The sequence below is a fragment of the Mchenga conophoros genome, linkage group LG11, assembly GCF_057382185.1.
Source record: "Mchenga conophoros isolate Kocher_MC1m ecotype Shallow Benthic linkage group LG11, M_conophoros_male_GT1.1, whole genome shotgun sequence".
Taxonomy (NCBI): Eukaryota; Metazoa; Chordata; class Actinopteri; order Cichliformes; family Cichlidae; genus Mchenga; species Mchenga conophoros.
The window spans coordinates 30,676,436-30,682,435 of NC_140536.1; the positions used below are offsets into that span (position 1 = coordinate 30,676,436).

General features: G+C 35.9%; 1 pseudogene across 1 annotated transcript; it reads left to right on the plus strand.

The window, feature by feature from the left end:
- The first annotated feature begins 1,400 nt into the window (after nt 1-1,400).
- Nucleotides 1,401-4,748, plus strand: LOC146564575 (NKG2-D type II integral membrane protein-like; annotated as a pseudogene). The gene is made up of 6 exons (XR_014894438.1): nt 1,401-1,446; nt 3,320-3,406; nt 3,574-3,883; nt 3,972-4,135; nt 4,263-4,375; nt 4,488-4,748. The product of XR_014894438.1 is annotated as an NKG2-D type II integral membrane protein-like (transcript).
- Nucleotides 4,749-6,000: the final 1,252 nt, after the last annotated feature.

Consider the following 6,000-nt stretch of genomic DNA (forward strand, 5'->3'; position numbering starts at 1 on the left):
ATCATGTTTTTAATGGTGAGAGCTGCTCCACATGGTTTAAAAAGTGTCTTATTTGCCTTGACACATCTATTCTCTTCCCCACAAGCATCAACATTTTGTCATTTTTTTCATGAAAAACAGGGAGCATGGGAGTTGGTTTCCTTATTTTGAGGCTTAGTTTGAACTTAAGCAGGTTGTCTTGACTCTATATACATGTCTAAATGCAATGAGTTGATGCCTTGTGGTTGGCTCATTAGTTCTGTGTGGTGTGGGGAATTCACATTATGGATTTCCAGCTGGCAAATCTGCAGCAAGTGTAAGATGTTATCATAATAATAGTAATCTCAGGAATATTTCTTGGACCTTGTTGAAGAATTAATGGAGTTATAAAGGCAAAGCCAATGTCATCTCAGGACAAGCAACGTGTGCCTAATAAAGTGTCCAGTGAGTGTATATGACAAAAACAGAGGTTAGTTAGAAGAGACAGAGTTACACTGGTGAAGCAGCAGTTTATTATCATGCTCTGTGGTATTTCTCAGTGTACAAGCCACAAGAAGTGTCTAGTCACTGGTACATAAGAACACCCGGTCTTCAGTTTGAAGCCATATATGGAATCATCTTACATTCTCAGGCAAAAGCAGAAGCTGGTATAAGACAGACTGGGCACTGAGGAAGTTTATTATGATGCTCTGTGGTATTTCTCAGTGTACAAGCCACAAGAAGTGTGTCTAGTGACTTGTAGATAAGAACACCCCGTCTTCAGTGTGGAGCCATAAAAGAATGTAAGATTCAACACATCTCACATCCTCACGCAAAAACAGAAGCTTATTGCTATTATGATAATTATTATGTTCTATTGTTTAAACACAGTGCTATTGCTCAGTGTACAAGTCCCAAAAAACTCAGCAGCGGGGCGGTAACTACGGCAGAGGAGAAGGTCATATTAAGAACTAACAAATGAACACAATCAGCAGGTAAGCGAAGCTTTTCAAATGCAGTGTATCAAAAAAGATTTTCTAAAACTCAGGGCTATTGATGTGAATCAAAGTCTGCATCTATATGTGATTACTGTTTCAAGTCATGTTGGTTTAGGTGATGTTTTCTTCAGTAATAGTAAAGAGTAAAAAAAGACTGCAAGCAAATCCAGTGGGTCAGATACTGAGATATGTGCTGCCACATCAAAGGCAAACTTTCCCTGTACAATCTAAGGCAAAGTTCCAGAGAAAAAATACATTTCTAAAAAGAGCTATGATGTCTCCAATTAGATTTAAGATGCTGAATTCTGTCAACATTGAGCAAAAACATTTTGTTCATTCAAAATGACCTAAAGTCTAAGAAAATTGTGGTTGTTTGAAAACTGCTTAACTCCATTACTCTTTAAACTCTCAGTAAAACAGGACAAGGAAGCTGCACATGAAGAAATGAAGGTTGAAAATAAAGCAACTCAACAAGCTCCTGATACAAATGGTGAGTTATAAAAAAATTTTTTTTTAAAAAAAACAACAACAACAAAAATCAAACAAAATCACTCTGTGTTAACACAACTGGAAGGAGGGATGGGAATCGAGAACTGGTTTCCAGTAGTCCAATTCCCTGGGATTGTTAGTCTGCCGGCCCATCAATCACACTTATCAGTTCTTCTGCTCTCAATGCGATCAGCTGATGTTACTTTGTGCATCATATGAAAAGTATGAGATCCACTATTATTGGAGTTTATTCAGATCGTGGGCTTTGTATTTCAAAGCCCACCCTGCTACAATGACACACATTCTCACTGATATTTTGATACACCTGCCATTTCCCACACCAAGTCATTATTTCATGCCAATACCTTTATTTTGTGAAAGACAGGTTAGATTTGTAAATCTAAAATTAAAGCTCTCAAGTTGACCCAAGCAATTTAAACCTCCAAAATTAATGTTAAAACATTTTATTTTGATTAAGTAAACACAGTTCTTCAATACGAAACATGACAAAATTCTCTCTCCACGAAAGAAAGAAAGAAAGAAAGAAAGAAAGAAAGAAAGAAAGAAAGAAAGAAAGAAAGAAAGAAAGAAAGACTGCCTGACTGACTGAGCATTTGTCCAGAAGAACATGAAATTAGAATAAACATTGAGGGCAAAGCAGAACACAAGATGAAAGGAAATCATAATATAATTAAGATACAATGAACAATCTTGTCTTGATGCATGCTCAATCAGGAAATCCAAAAAACTTGATTCTGTTCTTCTGGACGTCGCGTTTTCATTGAGAAAAATGTTTCATTACTCATCCAAGTGACTTCTTCATTCTCAGCTGAATGCAGGTTTCTCCAACTTAAAAAACACTACATTTGCATAATGACTGAAACTAGCACCACTGTCTACAATATGCATATTGTAATGAACACTGACCAGTGATAATTGATGAAACCATGGTCAGACATGCAGTCAGCTGAGACAGATCGGGAGACATTGTAGCAAAGACTCCTGTAATACTTTAGTTTTCCTTCTTCAAGCTGACAACAGCAGGAAAGATCTTTGTTAAAACAGCATTTATAACTTTTAATTGACTGGCGTTCATGCATCAAGGTGTTGCACTAATGTGTTTACTACTTTGAGGAAACTGAAGTAATACGAAATTCTGTCTATAATCAGATCTGCCTCCAACATTATGTTTAATTGGATATTATAAGCTCTTGACATAGATTTTTCATAAAACAGTTTTGAATAAATTACCAGATGTCAGTCATATTTTTGTTAATCTCTGTTCCTGGACTTTGTAAAGCAATTCTTACCAAAGGCCATTTGTGGACAGAGTATTTAAAATAGAAATGTACCCATGAAAAGGAATTAAATGTTTAAAACTGTGTAACCTTTGACTGAAAAGAAATAAAAAATATTATACAATGGAATACAAGTTTTTGACCATGTTTCTGAATTTTAGGGCTTTTCAAACAACATTTTTTAAGATGTAATATCTCCCACAAAGATACAAAACAGAAATGACAAAAGCTGTCATCGACCCTGAGTTTTTTGTCTGAGTTTGGAGTTTTTGTATTTAAATTTTTGCCTTTTTCTGTATATATAGTGTTCTGAGTTTTGGGGGTCTGTATTACATTTAACAAGGTTTAGCCTTAGTTTTGCCTTCAGGTTTTCTGATTTAGTTTTCATTGTGATTATAGATTTGTTCCAAAGTTAAATCACTTTTTTTCTACCTCCAATATGTATTTTGTGGTTGTACATAACAGAACAATGCTTAAATAATAAGGGATCTTTGACACATTTCATTGTATTCTAAAGAAAACTATGAATAATTTTGGTTGTTGAAATAACTTTTTTTTTTCTTTTTTTTTTGCCAGATAAGAAGCCGTCTTGTAATAAATCTTTTCCATCATTAGCAACATGCTGGGGAATTCTGTTACTAATTATGGTCCTTCGATTCTACTGTGAGTATAACTTTAAAACTACACTTTGGTCTGACGTGTGTAAGGACAAAGTAGAGTGATGTTTTATATTTGATTGTGTTTTGGTAACAGTTATTGTTGCACTAATTTACAAGAAACATAAATATATTCAAACCCAAAACCAACTGCTGTTTTTTGTGACCTTATAGTCTCCACAGTTTTAGAAAAACGGATCGCAAACTTGACTCAAGAGACACAGATGCTCAAAAAGAAAAATGAGGAGCTGAGGAGGAACCAAACCAACCTCATTCTCCAGATTCACAACCTGACACGAGACTGTACTCTCTTGGAAAAACAACTTGCAGAAAACCAGGAGCTCAAAAAGAAAAATGAGGAGCTGGAGACAGAAAAGAAAAACCTAACAGAAATAATACAACAGATGACGACACCATGGATTGAGCTCAATGTTAGTCGAGCTCAGTGGAGCATTGATGCCTACTGTCCCAAAGAAAAAAAACGGTATGTTCCAAATATATTTGTACAAAATTACCTAATTTAACATAGATATGCACTGATGTTGTTTATTAACCGTTCTCTATTCTTGCAGACAGAAAATGTAATGCTTGTCAGGCTGGCTGGTTATATTTTGAGTCCAGCTGTTATGCAGTTCATAATGTTAAACCTGCTGAATGGAAAACCTGGGAAGAAGCTCGAAAAAACTGCAGAGGAAAGAGTTCAGATTTAGCTGTTGTTGTTAATGAAGAAGAAAAGGTACTGAGAAAACTGTGGGACACTTTATGACAGACTTCATGAAAATAAAAATATAATTTCTTTAGATTGAAAGCTTTCTTAGAGCAAATTGTTTAAATATCTCTGACAACTTTCTCTCTGTCCTCAGAAAAATGTCAGTGAAAAGAGTTGGAAATATGATGGAAACAAAGGATACTGGATTGGTCTGAGAGTTGAAGATGGGATATGGAAGTGGCTGGATGGAAGGAATCTGACTGATAGGTAAGACACACTTTGAATCAATAGAAATTTCAAGTATTTCCCAAATCTGTGATAAATCAATTGCAGTGTACCAGTGTCCATCAGCCTTGAGCAGAATTCTTGTTTTCCTCAGCTCCTGGATGAACCAGCCTCCTTCTGATGGTCACTGTGCAATCTCTGTACAAGACGAAGGATTTAAATCAGTGAGCTGTGCTGAGAAGAACCCATGGATCTGCAATAAGAAAGCTTTGTCTGTTTGAATACTGCAGTAAAACTTCAGAGGACTTTTGGATAGTCTCAGTCTCAAAATATAATATTAATGATGATAATAACTGGTCAACAGAGGGCACTGCATTACTTCAGATCAAACAGTTGTTCCCTGAAGTATCTGCACTGAGATTTTTTCATGATTGCAATGATAGTTATTGTTAAGCTATGTTATATTAATGACAAATGTTTTAGTCAAGCCAAGAACAACACTGTTCAAACTGCTGTAACATGTAGAAGAAGGACAGCTGGCCTCTACATTTGGACTTTGTTAATCAGTCACAGAGCAGCAGAGAAGAACAGGAAGTTCAGCTTATAATTGAAGTCTCATGTTGTGTATTTTGCATATTGTTATCATATCAGCTTGACTTTTTTTTAGTGTTGTTAGTAAAGTTTTGATTTTATTCATTTACATTGATTGAAATGAAATTATGGATCCATCCTGCTTTGTATCACCAGCTCAGCCTGGTGGTGGTGCTGTAAGGGTTTGGGGGGTATTTTCTTGGCACACTTTGGGTCATTTATGCCAACTGAGCATAAATAAAAATGGCACAGTCCACCTGTGTATTATTGTTGAACATGTCCATCTCTTCATACCCACAATTCTTTTGGCTGATTCCAGCCAGATAAAACACTATGTGAGTTCACTATAGTCAAACTGCCTCCACAGTCACCAGATTTCAGTCCAGTATCAACCTTTCAAAAAGATTTTGAAAAAATGTTTTTTTATTATATAGTCACTGGTACATAAGAACACCCTGTCTTCAGTTTGAAGCCATATATGGAATCATCTTACATTCTCAGTTAAAAGCAGAAGCTGGTATAAGACAGACTGGGCACTGAGGAAGTTTATTATGATGCTCTGTGGTATTTCTCAGTGTACAAGCCACAAGAAGTGTGTCTAGTGACTTGTAGATAAGAACACCCCGTCTTCAGTGTGAAGCCATAAAAGAATGTAAGATTCAACACATCCTTACATTCTCACGCAAAAACAGAAGCTTATTGCTATTATGATAATTATTATTTTCTATTGTTTAAACACAGTGCTATTGCTCAGTGTACAACTCCCAAAAAACTCAGCAGCAGGGCGTTAACTACGGCAGAGGAGAAGGTCATATTAAGAACTAACAAATGAACACAATCAGCAGGTAAGCGAAGCTTTTCAAATGCAGTGTATCAAAAAAAGATTTTCTAAAGCTCAGGGCTATTGATGTGAATCAAAGTCTGCATCTCTATGTGATTACTGTTTCAAGTCATGTTGGTTTAGGTGATGTTTTCTTCAGTAATAGTAAACAGTAAAAAAAAGACTGTAAGCAAATCCAACTGGTCAGATACTGAGATATTGTCATGGTCCTGGGTCGTGCGACCCGGTGTTTTGT